Genomic DNA, 16,269 nt, shown 5'->3' on the forward strand with positions numbered 1-16,269 from the left:
TCAACAGCTCCGCGGTAATCGTTTTTCGGCAGAAAATTGATTTTTTTGGACTGTACCTAAAATGATTCAAAATGTCAATTGGATCGTGCCTCATGTTGAATAACCACTTTTTAAACTCTCACAGTGACCAAAATTGCCATTTTTACAGAGTTTTGCTTACTCAGAAGCTTCAATTTTGACCAATTTCAGGCACAGAAATGACTTTAATCACATTTATTGTAGTTGAAGAAGTAATAATTCACATCCAACATTAATTTACAGCCAAAAGATTCAATGTTAAAATTTCATCGAAATTGACCATTTTGGGAACGTTCGACAGCTCTGCGGTCATCGTTTTTCGGCAGAAAATTGAATTTTTGGACTGTACCTACAATGATTCAAAATGTCAATTGGATCGTGCCTCATGTTGAATAACCACTTTTTAAACCCTCACAGGGACCAAAATTGCCATTTTTACAGAGTTTTGCTTACTCAGAAGGTTCAATTTTGACCAATTTCAGGCACAGAAATGACTTTAAACACATTTATTTTAGTTAAAAAAGTAATAATTCACATCCAACATTAATTTACAGCCAAAAGATTCAATGTTAATATTTCATCGAAATTGACCATTTTGGGAACGTTCGACAGCTCTGCGGTCATCGTTTTTTGGCAGAAAATTAATTTTTTGGACTGTACCTAAAATGATTCAAAATGTCAATTGGATCGTGCCTCATGTTGAATATCCACTTTTTAAACCCTCACAGGGAAAAAAATTGCCATTTTTACAGAGTTTTGCTTACTCAGAAGCTTTAATTTTGACCAATTTCACGCCCAGAAATTACTTTAAACACATTTTTTTTAGTTGATAAAGTAATAATTCACATCCAACAGCAATTTACAGCCAGAAGATTAAATGTTAAAATTTCATCGAAATTAACCATTTTGGGAACGTTCGACAGCTCCGCGGTCATCGTTTTTAGGGAGAAAATTTATTTTTTGGAATGTACCTAAAATGATTCAAAATGTCAATTGAATCGTGCCTCATGTTGAATAACCACTTTTGAAACCCTCACAGGGACCAAAATTGGAATTTTTACAGAGTTTTGCTTACTCAGTAGCTTTAATTATGACCAATTTCACGCACAGAAATTACTTTAAACACATTTATTTTAGTTGATAAAGTAATAATTCACATCCAACAGCAATTTACAGCCAAAAGATTCAATGTTAAAATTTCATCGAAATTGACCATTTTGGGAACGTTCGACAGCTCTGCGGTCATCGTTTTTCGGCAGAAAATTAATTTTTTGGACTGTACCTAAAATGATTCAAAATGTCAATTGGATCGTGCCTCATGTTGAATATCCACTTTTTAAACCCTCACAGGGAAAAAAATTGCCATTTTTACAGAGTTTTGCTTACTCAGAAGCTTTAATTTTGACCAATTTCTCGCCCAGAAATTACTTTAAACACATTTTTTTAGTTGATAAAGTAATAATTCACATCCAACAGCAATTTACAGCCAGAAGATTAAATGTTAAAATTTCATAGAAATTGACCATTTTGGGAACGTTCGACAGCTCCGCGGTCATCGTTTTTCGGAAGAAAATTGAATTTTTGGACTGTACCTACAATGATTCACAATGTCAATTGGATCGTGCCTCATGTTGAATAACCACTTTTTAAACCCTCACAGGGACCAAAATTGCCATTTTTACAGAGTTTTGCTTACTCAGAAGCTTCAATTTTGACCAATTTCAGGCACAGAAATGACTTTAAACACATATATTTTAGTTGAAAAAGTAATAATTCACATCCAACATTAATTTACAGCCAAAAGATTCAATGTTAAAATTTCATCGAAATTGACCATTTTGGGAACGTTCGACAGCTCCGCGGTCATCGCTTTTCGGGAGAAAATTGATTTTTTGGACTGTACCTGAAATGATTCAAAATGTCAATTGGATCGTGCCTCATGTTGAATAACCACTTTTTAAACTCTCACAGTGACCAAAATTGCCATTTTTACAGAGTTTTGCTTACTCAGAAGCTTCAATTTTGGCCAATTTCAGGCACAGAAATGACTTTAAACACATTTATTTTAGTTGAAAAAGTAATAATTCACATCCAACATTCATTTACAGCCAAAAGATTCAATGTTAAAATTTCATCGAAATTGACCATTTTTGGAACGTTCAACAGCTCCACGGTCATCGTTTTTCGGCAGAAAATTGAATTTTTGGACTGTACCTACAATGATTCAAAATGTCAATTGGATCGTGCCTCATGTTGAATAACCACTTTTTAAACCCTCAAAGGGACCAAAATTGCCATTTTTACAGAGTTTTTCTTACTCAGAAGCTTCAATGTTGACCAATGTCAGGCACAGAAATGACTTTAAACACATTTATTTTAGTTGAAAAAGTAATAATTCACATCCAACCGCAATTTACAGCCAAAAGATTAAATGTTAAAATGTCATCGAAATTGACCATTTTGGGAACGTTCGACAGCTCCGCGGTCATCGTTTTTCGGCAGAAAATTGATTTTTTGGGCTGTACCTACAATGATTCAAAATGTCAATTGGATCGTGAATCATGTTGAATAACCACTTTTTAAACCCTCACAGGGACCAAAATTGCCATTTTTACAGAGTTTTGCTTACTCAGAAGCTTCAATTTTGACCAATTTCAGGCACAGAAATGACTTTAAAAACATTTATTTTAGTTGAAAAAGTAATAATTCACATCCAACATTAATTTACAGCCAAAAGATTCAATGTTAAAATGTCATCGAAATTGACCATTTTGGGAACGTTCAACAGCTCCGCGGTAATCGTTTTTCGGCAGAAAATTGAATTTTTGGACTGTACCTACAATGATTCAAAATGTCAATTGGTTCGTGCCTCATGTTGAATAACCACTTTTTAAACTCTCACAGTGACCAAAATTGCCATTTTTACAGAGTTTTGCTTACTCAGAAGCTTCAATTTTGACCAATTTCAGGCACAGAAATGACTTTAAACACATTTATTGTAGTTGAAAAAGTAATAATTCACATCCAACATTAATTTACAGCCAAAAGATTCAATGTTAAAATTTCATCGAAATTGACCATTTTGGGAACGTTCGACAGCTCTGCGGTCATCGTTTTTCGGCAGAAAATTAATTTTTTGGACTGTACCTAAAATGATTCAAAATGTCAATTGGATCGTGCCTCATGTTGAATATCCACTTTTTAAACCCTCACAGGGAAAAAAATTGCCATTTTTACAGAGTTTTGCTTACTCAGAAGCTTTAATTTTGACCAATTTCTCGCCCAGAAATTACTTTAAACACATTTTTTTTAGTTGATAAAGTAATAATTCACATCCAACAGCAATTTACAGCCAGAAGATTAAATGTTAAAATTTCATAGAAATTGACCATTTTGGGAACGTTCGACAGCTCCGCGGTCATCGTTTTTCGGAAGAAAATTGAATTTTTGGACTGTACCTACAATGATTCACAATGTCAATTGGATCGTGCCTCATGTTGAATAACCACTTTTTAAACCCTCACAGGGACCAAAATTGCCATTTTTACAGAGTTTTGCTTACTCAGAAGCTTCAATTTTGACCAATTTCAGGCACAGAAATGACTTTAAACACATTTATTTTAGTTGAAAAAGTAATAATTCACATCCAACATTAATTTACAGCCAAAAGATTCAATGTTAAAATTTCATCGAAATTGACCATTTTGGGAACGTTCGACAGCTCCGCGGTCATCGCTTTTCGGGAGAAAATTGATTTTTTGGACTGTACCTGAAATGATTCAAAATGTCAATTGGATCGTGCCTCATGTTGAATAACCACTTTTTAAACTCTCACAGTGACCAAAATTGCCATTTTTACAGAGTTTTGCTTACTCAGAAGCTTCAATTTTGGCCAATTTCAGGCACAGAAATGACTTTAAACACATTTATTTTAGTTGAAAAAGTAATAATTCACATCCAACATTAATTTACAGCCAAAAGATTCAATGTTAAAATTTCAAAGAAATTGACCATTTTGGGAACGTTCGACAGCTCCGCGGTAATCGTTTTTCGGCAGAAAATTGATTTTTTGGACTGTACCTAAAATGATTCAAAATGTCAATTGGATCGTGCCTCATGTTGAATAACCACTTTTTAAACTCTCACAGTGACCAAAATTGCCATTTTTACAGAGTTTTGCTTACTCAGAAGTTTCAATTTTGACCAATTTCAGGCACAGAAATGACTTTAAACACATTTATTTTAGTTGAAAAAGTAATAATTCACATCCAACATTAATTTACAGCCAAAAGATTCAATGTTAAAATTTCATCGAAATTGACCATTTTGGGAACGTTCGACAGCTCCGCGGTCATCGCTTTTCGGGAGAAAATTGATTTTTTGGACTGTACCTGAAATGATTCAAAATGTCAATTGGATCGTGCCTCATGTTGAATAACCACTTTTTAAACTCTCACAGTGACCAAAATTGCCATTTTTACAGAGTTTTGCTTACTCAGAAGCTTCAATTTTGGCCAATTTCAGGCACAGAAATGACTTTAAACACATTTATTTTAGTTGAAAAAGTAATAATTCACATCCAACATTCATTTACAGCCAAAAGATTTAATGTTAAAATTTCATCGAAATTGACCATTTTGGGAACGTTCGACAGCTCCGCGGTAATCGTTTTTCGGTAGAAAATTGATTTTTTGGACTGTACCTAAAATAATTCAAAATGTCAATTGGATCGTGCCTCATGTTGAATATCCACTTTTTAAACCCTCACAGGGAACAAAATTGCCATTTTCACAGAGTTTTCCTTACTCAGAAGCTTTAATTTTGACCCATCCCAGGCACAGAAATGACTTTAAACACATTTATATTAGTTGAAAAATTGATAATTCACATCCAACCGCAATTTACAGCCAAAAGATTAAATGTTAAAATTTCATCGAAATTGACCATTTTGGGAACGTTCGACAGCTCCGCGGTCATCGTTTTTCGCCAGAAAATTGATTTTTTGGGCTGTACCTACAATGATTCAAAATGTCAATTGGATCGTGAATCATGTTCAATAACCACTTTTTAAACCCTCACAGGGACCAAAATTGCCATTTTTGCAGAGTTTTGCTTACTCAGAAGCTTCAATTTTGACCAATTTCAGGCACAGAAATGACTTTAAACACATTTATTTTAGTTGAAAAAGTAATAATTCACATCCAACATTAATTTACAGCCAAAAGATTCAATGTTAAAATTTCATCGAAATTGACCATTTTGGGAACGTTCAACAGCTCCGCGGTAATCGTTTTTCGGCAGAAAATTGATTTTTTTGGACTGTACCTAAAATGATTCAAAATGTCAATTGGATCGTGCCTCATGTTGAATAACCACTTTTTAAACTCTCACAGTGACCAAAATTGCCATTTTTACAGAGTTTTGCTTACTCAGAAGCTTCAATTTTGACCAATTTCAGGCACAGAAATGACTTTAATCACATTTATTGTAGTTGAAAAAGTAATAATTCATATCCAACATTAATTTACAGCCAGAAGATTAAATGTTAAAATTTCATCGAAATTGACCTTTTTGGGAACGTTCAACAGCTCCGCGGTAATCGTTTTTTGGCAGAAAATTGATCTTTTGGACTGTACCTAAAATGATTCAAAATGTCGATTGGATCGTGCCTCATGTTGAATAACCACTTTTTAAACTCTCACGTGACCAAAATTGCCATTTTTACAGAGTTTTGCTTACTCAGAAGGTTCAATTTTGACCAATTTCAGGCACAGAAATGACTTTAAACACATTTATTTTAGTTAAAAAAGTAATAATTCACATCCAACATTAATTTACAGCCAAAAGATTCAATGTTAAAATTTCATCGAAATTGACCATTTTGGGAACGTTCGACAGCTCTGCGGTCATCGTTTTTCGGCAGAAAATTAATTTTTTGGACTGTACCTAAAATGATTCAAAATGTCAATTGGATCGTGAATCATGTTCAATAACCACTTTTTAAACCCTCACAGGGACCAAAATTGCCATTTTTACAGAGTTTTGCTTACTCAGAAGCTTCAATTTTGACCAATTTCAGGTACAAAAATGACTTCACATTTATTTTAGTTGAAAAAGTAATAATTCACATCTAACATTAATTTACAGCCAAAAGATTCAATTTTAAAATTTCATCGAAATTGACCATTTTGGGAACGTTCAACAGCTCCGCGGTAATCGTTCTTCGGCAGAAAATAGATTTTTTGGACTGTACCTAAAATGATTCAAAACGTCAATTGGATTGTGCCTCATGTTGAATAACCACTTTTTAAACTCTCACAGTGACCAAAATTGCCATTTTTACAGAGTTTTGCTTACTCAGAAGCTTCAATTTTGACCAATTTCAGGCACAGAAATGACTTTAAACACATTTATTGTAGTTGAAAAAGTAATAATTCACATCCAACATTAATTTACAGCCAGAAGATTAAATGTTAAAATTTCATCGAAATTGACCATTTTGGGAACGGTCAACAGCTCCGCAGTAATCGTTTTTCGGCAGAAAATTGATCTTTTGGACTGTACCTAAAATGATTCAAAATGTCGATTGGATCGTGCCTCATGTTGAATAACCACTTTTTAAACTCTCACGTGACCAAAATTGCCATTTTTACAGAGTTTTGCTTACTCAGAAGGTTCAATTTTGACCAATTTCAGGCACAGAAATGACTTTAAACACATTTATTTTAGTTAAAAAAGTAATAATTCACATCCAACATTAATTTACAGCCAAAAGATTCAATGTTAATATTTCATCGAAATTGACCATTTTGGGAACGTTCGACAGCTCTGCGGTCATCGTTTTTTGGCAGAAAATTAAATTTTTGGACTGTACCTAAAATGATTCAAAATGTCAATTGGATCGTGCCTCATGTTGAATATCCACTTTTTAAACCCTCACAGGGAAAAAAATTGCCATTTTTACAGAGTTTTGCTTACTCAGAAGCTTTAATTTTGACCAATTTCACGCCCAGAAATTACTTTAAACACATTTTTTTTAGTTGATAAAGTAATAATTCACATCCAACAGCAATTTACAGCCAGAAGATTAAATGTTAAAATTTCATCGAAATTAACTATTTTGGGAACGTTCGACAGCTCCGCGGTCATCGTTTTTCGGGAGAAAATTTATTTTTTGGAATGTACCTAAAATGATTCAAAATGTCAATTGAATCGTGCCTCATGTTGAATAACCACTTTTTAAACCCTCACAGGGACCAAAATTGGAATTTTTACAGAGTTTTGCTTACTCAGTAGCTTTAATTATGACCAATTTCACGCACAGAAATTACTTTAAATACATTTATTTTAGTTGATAAAGTAATAATTCACATCCAACAGCAATTTACAGCCAAAAGATTAAATGTTAAAATTTCATCGAAATTGACCATTTTGGGAACGTTCAACAGCTCCGCGGTCATCGTTTTTCGGCAGAAAATTGAATTTTTGGACTGTACCTACAATGATTCAAAATGTCAATTGGATCGTGCCTCATGTTGAATAACCACTTTTTAAACTCTCACAGTGACCAAAATTGCCATTTTTACAGAGTTTTGCTTACTCAGAAGCTTCAATTTTGACCAATTTCAGGCACAGAAATGACTTTAAACACATTTATTGTAGTTGAAAAAGTAATAATTCACATCCAACATTAATTTACAGCCAAAAGATTCAATGTTAAAATTTCATCGAAATTGACCATTTTGGGAACGTTCGACAGCTCTGCGGTCATCGTTTTTCGGCAGAAAATTAATTTTTTGGACTGTACCTAAAATGATTCAAAATGTCAATTGGATCGTGCCTCATGTTGAATATCCACTTTTTAAACCCTCACAGGGAAAAAAATTGCCATTTTTTACAGAGTTTTGCTTACTCAAAAGCTTTAATTTTGACCAATTTCTCGCCCAGAAATTACTTTAAACACATTTTTTTTAGTTGATAAAGTAATAATTCACATCCAACAGCAATTTACAGCCAAAAGATTCAATGTTAATATTTCATCGAAATTGACCATTTTGGGAACGTTCGACAGCTCTGCGGTCATCGTTTTTCGGCAGAAAATTGAATTTTTGGACTGTACCTACAATGATTCAAAATGTCAATTGGATCGTGCCTCATGTTGAATAACCACTTTTTAAACCCTCACAGGGACCAAAATTGGAATTTTTACAGAGTTTTGCTTACTCAGTAGCTTTAATTATGACCAATTTCACGCACAGAAATTACTTTAAACACATTTATTTTAGTTGATAAAGTAATAATTCACATCCAACAGCAATTTACAGCCAAAAGATTAAATGTTAAAATTTCATCGAAATTGACCATTTTGGGAACGTTCAACAGCTCCGCGGTCATCGTTTTTCGGAAGAAAATTGAATTTTTGGACTGTACCTACAATGATTCAAAATGTCAATTGGATCGTGCCTCATGTTGAATATCCACTTTTTAAACCCTCACAGGGAAAAAAATTGCCATTTTTACAAAGTTTTGCTTACTCAGAAGCTTTAATTTTGACCAATTTCTCGCCCAGAAATTACTTTAAACACATTTTTTTTAGTTGATAAAGTAATAATTCACATCCAACATTCATTTACAGCCAAAAGATTCAATGTTAAAATTTCATCGAAATTGACCATTTTGGGAACGTTCGACAGCTCCGCGGTCATCGCTTTTCGGGAGAAAATTAATTTTTTGGACTGTACCTAAAATGATTCAAAATGTCAATTGGATCGTGCCTCATGTTGAATATCCACTTTTTAAACCCTCACAGGGAAAAAAATTGCCATTTTTACAAAGTTTTGCTTACTCAGAAGCTTTAATTTTGACCCAATTTCTCGCCCAGAAATTACTTTAAACACATTTTTTTAGTTGATAAAGTAATAATTCACATCCAACAGCAATTTACAGCCAGAAGATTAAATGTTAAAATTTCATAGAAATTGACCATTTTGGGAACGTTCGACAGCTCCGCGGTCATCGTTTTTCGGAAGAAAATTGAATTTTTGGACTGTACCTACAATGATTCACAATGTCAATTGGATCGTGCCTCATGTTGAATAACCACTTTTTAAACCCTCACAGGGACCAAAATTGCCATTTTTACAGAGTTTTGCTTACTCAGAAGCTTCAATTTTGGCCAATTTCAGGCACAGAAATGACTTTAAACACATTTATTTTAGTTGAAAAAGTAATAATTCACATCCAACATTCATTTACAGCCAAAAGATTTAATGTTAAAATTTCATCGAAATTGACCATTTTGGGAACGTTCGACAGCTCCGCGGTAATCGTTTTTCGGCAGAAAATTGATTTTTTGGACTGTACCTAAAATGATTCAAAATGTCAATTGGATCGTGCCTCGTGTTGAATAACCACTTTTTAAACTCTCACAGTGACCAAAATTGCCATTTTTACAGAGTTTTGCTTACTCAGAAGTTTCAATTTTGACCAATTTCAGGCACAGAAATGACTTTAAACACATTTATTTTAGTTGAAAAAGTAATAATTCACATCCAACATTAATTTACAGCCAAAAGATTCAATGTTAAAATTTCATCGAAATTGACCATTTTGGGAACGTTCGACAGCTCCGCGGTCATCGCTTTTCGGGAGAAAATTGATTTTTTGGACTGTACCTGAAATGATTCAAAATGTCAATTGGATCGTGCCTCATGTTGAATAACCACTTTTTAAACTCTCACAGTGACCAAAATTGCCATTTTTACAGAGTTTTGCTTACTCAGAAGCTTCAATTTTGGCCAATTTCAGGCACAGAAATGACTTTAAACACATTTATTTTAGTTGAAAAAGTAATAATTCACATCCAACATTCATTTACAGCCAAAAGATTTAATGTTAAAATTTCATCGAAATTGACCATTTTGGGAACGTTCGACAGCTCCGCGGTAATCGTTTTTCGGCAGAAAATTGATTTTTTGGACTGTACCTAAAATAATTCAAAATGTCAATTGGATCGTGCCTCATGTTGAATATCCACTTTTTAAACCCTCACAGGGAACAAAATTGCCATTTTCACAGAGTTTTGCTTACTCAGAAGCTTTAATTTTGACCCATCCCAGGCACAGAAATGACTTTAAACACATTTATTTTAGTTGAAAAATTGATAATTCACATCCAACCGCAATTTACAGCCAAAAGATTAAATGTTAAAATTTCATCGAAATTGACCATTTTGGGAACGTTCGACAGCTCCGCGGTCATCGTTTTTCGCCAGAAAATTGATTTTTTGGGCTGTACCTACAAAGATTCAAAATGTCAATTGGATCGTGCCTCATGTTGAATAACCACTTTTTAAACTCTCACAGTGACCAAAATTGCCATTTTTACAGAGTTTTGCTTACTCAGAAGCTTCAATTTTGACCAATTTCAGGCACAGAAATGACTTTAATCACATTTATTGTAGTTGAAAAAGTAATAATTCATATCCAACATTAATTTACAGCCAGAAGATTAAATGTTAAAATTTCATCGAAATTGACCTTTTTGGGAACGTTCAACAGCTCCGCGGTAATCGTTTTTCGGCAGAAAATTGATCTTTTGAACTGTACCTAAAATGATTCAAAATGTCGATTGGATCGTGCCTCATGTTGAATAACCACTTTTTAAACTCTCACGTGACCAAAATTGCCATTTTTACAGAGTTTTGCTTACTCAGAAGGTTCAATTTTGACCAATTTCAGGCACAGAAATGACTTTAAACACATTTATTTTAGTTAAAAAAGTAATAATTCACATCCAACATTAATTTACAGCCAAAAGATTCAATGTTAAAATTTCATCGAAATTGACCATTTTGGGAACGTTCGACAGCTCTGCGGTCATCGTTTTTCGGCAGAAAATTAATTTTTTGGACTGTACCTAAAATGATTCAAAATGTCAATTGGATCGTGAATCATGTTCAATAACCACTTTTTAAACCCTCACAGGGACCAAAATTGCCATTTTTACAGAGTTTTGCTTACTCAGAAGCTTCAATTTTGACCAATTTCAGGCACAAAAATGACTTCACATTTATTTTAGTTGAAAAAGTAATAATTCACATCCAACATTAATTTACAGCCAAAAGATTCAATTTTAAAATTTCATCGAAATTGACCATTTTGGGAACGTTCAACAGCTCCGCGGTAATCGTTTTTCGGCAGAAAATTGAATTTTTGGACTGTACCTACAATGATTCAAAATGTCAATTGGTTCGTGCCTCATGTTGAATAACCACTTTTTAAACTCTCACAGTGACCAAAATTGCCATTTTTACAGAGTTTTGCTTACTCAGAAGCTTCAATTTTGACCAATTTCAGGCACAGAAATGACTTTAAACACATTTATTGTAGTTGAAAAAGTAATAATTCACATCCAACATTAATTTACAGCCAAAAGATTCAATGTTAAAATTTCATCGAAATTGACCATTTTGGGAACGTTCGACAGCTCTGCGGTCATCGTTTTTCGGCAGAAAATTAATTTTTTGGACTGTACCTAAAATGATTCAAAATGTCAATTGGATCGTGCCTCATGTTGAATATCCACTTTTTAAACCCTCACAGGGAAAAAAATTGCCATTTTTACAGAGTTTTGCTTACTCAGAAGCTTTAATTTTGACCAATTTCTCGCCCAGAAATTACTTTAAACACATTTTTTTTAGTTGATAAAGTAATAATTCACATCCAACAGCAATTTACAGCCAGAAGATTAAATGTTAAAATTTCATAGAAATTGACCATTTTGGGAACGTTCGACAGCTCCGCGGTCATCGTTTTTCGGAAGAAAATTGAATTTTTGGACTGTACCTACAATGATTCACAATGTCAATTGGATCGTGCCTCATGTTGAATAACCACTTTTTAAACCCTCACAGGGACCAAAATTGCCATTTTTACAGAGTTTTGCTTACTCAGAAGCTTCAATTTTGACCAATTTCAGGCACAGAAATGACTTTAAACACATTTATTTTAGTTGAAAAAGTAATAATTCACATCCAACATTAATTTACAGCCAAAAGATTCAATGTTAAAATTTCATCGAAATTGACCATTTTGGGAACGTTCGACAGCTCCGCGGTCATCGCTTTTCGGGAGAAAATTGATTTTTTGGACTGTACCTGAAATGATTCAAAATGTCAATTGGATCGTGCCTCATGTTGAATAACCACTTTTTAAACTCTCACAGTGACCAAAATTGCCATTTTTACAGAGTTTTGCTTACTCAGAAGCTTCAATTTTGACCAATTTCAGGCACAAAAATGACTTCACATTTATTTTAGTTGAAAAAGTAATAATTCACATCCAACATTAATTTACAGCCAAAAGATTCAATTTTAAAATTTCATCGAAATTGACCATTTTGGGAACGTTCAACAGCTCCGCGGTAATCGTTTTTCGGCAGAAAATTGAATTTTTGGACTGTACCTACAATGATTCAAAATGTCAATTGGATCGTGCCTCATGTTGAATAACCACTTTTTAAACTCTCACAGTGACCAAAATTGCCATTTTTACAGAGTTTTGCTTACTCAGAAGCTTCAATTTTGACCAATTTCAGGCACAGAAATGACTTTAAACACATTTATTGTAGTTGAAAAAGTAATAATTCACATCCAACATTAATTTACAGCCAAAAGATTCAATGTTAAAATTTCATCGAAATTGACCATTTTGGGAACGTTCGACAGCTCTGCGGTCATCGTTTTTCGGCAGAAAATTAATTTTTTGGACTGTACCTAAAATGATTCAAAATGTCAATTGGATCGTGCCTCATGTTGAATATCCACTTTTTAAACCCTCACAGGGAAAAAAATTGCCATTTTTACAGAGTTTTGCTTACTCAGAAGCTTTAATTTTGACCAATTTCTCGCCCAGAAATTACTTTAAACACATTTTTTTTAGTTGATAAAGTAATAATTCACATCCAACAGCAATTTACAGCCAGAAGATTAAATGTTAAAATTTCATAGAAATTGACCATTTTGGGAACGTTCGACAGCTCCGCGGTCATCGTTTTTCGGAAGAAAATTGAATTTTTGGACTGTACCTACAATGATTCACAATGTCAATTGGATCGTGCCTCATGTTGAATAACCACTTTTTAAACCCTCACAGGGACCAAAATTGCCATTTTTACAGAGTTTTGCTTACTCAGAAGCTTCAATTTTGACCAATTTCAGGCACAGAAATGACTTTAAACACATTTATTTTAGTTGAAAAAGTAATAATTCACATCCAACATTAATTTACAGCCAAAAGATTCAATGTTAAAATTTCATCGAAATTGACCATTTTGGGAACGTTCGACAGCTCCGCGGTCATCGCTTTTCGGGAGAAAATTGATTTTTTGGACTGTACCTGAAATGATTCAAAATGTCAATTGGATCGTGCCTCATGTTGAATAACCACTTTTTAAACTCTCACAGTGACCAAAATTGCCATTTTTACAGAGTTTTGCTTACTCAGAAGCTTCAATTTTGGCCAATTTCAGGCACAGAAATGACTTTAAACACATTTATTTTAGTTGAAAAAGTAATAATTCACATCCAACATTAATTTACAGCCAAAAGATTCAATGTTAAAATTTCAAAGAAATTGACCATTTTGGGAACGTTCGACAGCTCCGCGGTAATCGTTTTTCGGCAGAAAATTGATTTTTTGGACTGTACCTAAAATGATTCAAAATGTCAATTGGATCGTGCCTCATGTTGAATAACCACTTTTTAAACTCTCACAGTGACCAAAATTGCCATTTTTACAGAGTTTTGCTTACTCAGAAGTTTCAATTTTGACCAATTTCAGGCACAGAAATGACTTTAAACACATTTATTTTAGTTGAAAAAGTAATAATTCACATCCAACATTAATTTACAGCCAAAAGATTCAATGTTAAAATTTCATCGAAATTGACCATTTTGGGAACGTTCGACAGCTCCGCGGTCATCGCTTTTCGGGAGAAAATTGATTTTTTGGACTGTACCTGAAATGATTCAAAATGTCAATTGGATCGTGCCTCATGTTGAATAACCACTTTTTAAACTCTCACAGTGACCAAAATTGCCATTTTTACAGAGTTTTGCTTACTCAGAAGCTTCAATTTTGGCCAATTTCAGGCACAGAAATGACTTTAAACACATTTATTTTAGTTGAAAAAGTAATAATTCACATCCAACATTCATTTACAGCCAAAAGATTTAATGTTAAAATTTCATCGAAATTGACCATTTTGGGAACGTTCGACAGCTCCGCGGTAATCGTTTTTCGGTAGAAAATTGATTTTTTGGACTGTACCTAAAATAATTCAAAATGTCAATTGGATCGTGCCTCATGTTGAATATCCACTTTTTAAACCCTCACAGGGAACAAAATTGCCATTTTCACAGAGTTTTCCTTACTCAGAAGCTTTAATTTTGACCCATCCCAGGCACAGAAATGACTTTAAACACATTTATTTTAGTTGAAAAATTGATAATTCACATCCAACCGCAATTTACAGCCAAAAGATTAAATGTTAAAATTTCATCGAAATTGACCATTTTGGGAACGTTCGACAGCTCCGCGGTCATCGTTTTTCGCCAGAAAATTGATTTTTTGGGCTGTACCTACAATGATTCAAAATGTCAATTGGATCGTGAATCATGTTCAATAACCACTTTTTAAACCCTCACAGGGACCAAAATTGCCATTTTTGCAGAGTTTTGCTTACTCAGAAGCTTCAATTTTGACCAATTTCAGGCACAGAAATGACTTTAAACACATTTATTTTAGTTGAAAAAGTAATAATTCACATCCAACATTAATTTACAGCCAAAAGATTCAATGTTAAAATTTCATCGAAATTGACCATTTTGGGAACGTTCAACAGCTCCGCGGTAATCGTTTTTCGGCAGAAAATTGATTTTTTTGGACTGTACCTAAAATGATTCAAAATGTCAATTGGATCGTGCCTCATGTTGAATAACCACTTTTTAAACTCTCACAGTGACCAAAATTGCCATTTTTACAGAGTTTTGCTTACTCAGAAGCTTCAATTTTGACCAATTTCAGGCACAGAAATGACTTTAATCACATTTATTGTAGTTGAAGAAGTAATAATTCACATCCAACATTAATTTACAGCCAAAAGATTCAATGTTAAAATTTCATCGAAATTGACCATTTTGGGAACGTTCGACAGCTCTGCGGTCATCGTTTTTCGGCAGAAAATTGAATTTTTGGACTGTACCTACAATGATTCAAAATGTCAATTGGATCGTGCCTCATGTTGAATAACCACTTTTTAAACCCTCACAGGGACCAAAATTGCCATTTTTACAGAGTTTTGCTTACTCAGAAGGTTCAATTTTGACCAATTTCAGGCACAGAAATGACTTTAAACACATTTATTTTAGTTAAAAAAGTAATAATTCACATCCAACATTAATTTACAGCCAAAAGATTCAATGTTAATATTTCATCGAAATTGACCATTTTGGGAACGTTCGACAGCTCTGCGGTCATCGTTTTTTGGCAGAAAATTAATTTTTTGGACTGTACCTAAAATGATTCAAAATGTCAATTGGATCGTGCCTCATGTTGAATATCCACTTTTTAAACCCTCACAGGGAAAAAAATTGCCATTTTTACAGAGTTTTGCTTACTCAGAAGCTTTAATTTTGACCAATTTCACGCCCAGAAATTACTTTAAACACATTTTTTTTAGTTGATAAAGTAATAATTCACATCCAACAGCAATTTACAGCCAGAAGATTAAATGTTAAAATTTCATCGAAATTAACCATTTTGGGAACGTTCGACAGCTCCGCGGTCATCGTTTTTAGGGAGAAAATTTATTTTTTGGAATGTACCTAAAATGATTCAAAATGTCAATTGAATCGTGCCTCATGTTGAATAACCACTTTTGAAACCCTCACAGGGACCAAAATTGGAATTTTTACAGAGTTTTGCTTACTCAGTAGCTTTAATTATGACCAATTTCACGCACAGAAATTACTTTAAACACATTTATTTTAGTTGATAAAGTAATAATTCACATCCAACAGCAATTTACAGCCAAAAGATTCAATGTTAAAATTTCATCGAAATTGACCATTTTGGGAACGTTCGACAGCTCTGCGGTCATCGTTTTTCGGCAGAAAATTAATTTTTTGGACTGTACCTAAAATGATTCAAAATGTCAATTGGATCGTGCCTCATGTTGAATATCCACTTT

This window comes from Lissotriton helveticus, chromosome 9 (genome assembly GCF_964261635.1).
Source record: "Lissotriton helveticus chromosome 9, aLisHel1.1, whole genome shotgun sequence".
Taxonomy (NCBI): Eukaryota; Metazoa; Chordata; class Amphibia; order Caudata; family Salamandridae; genus Lissotriton; species Lissotriton helveticus.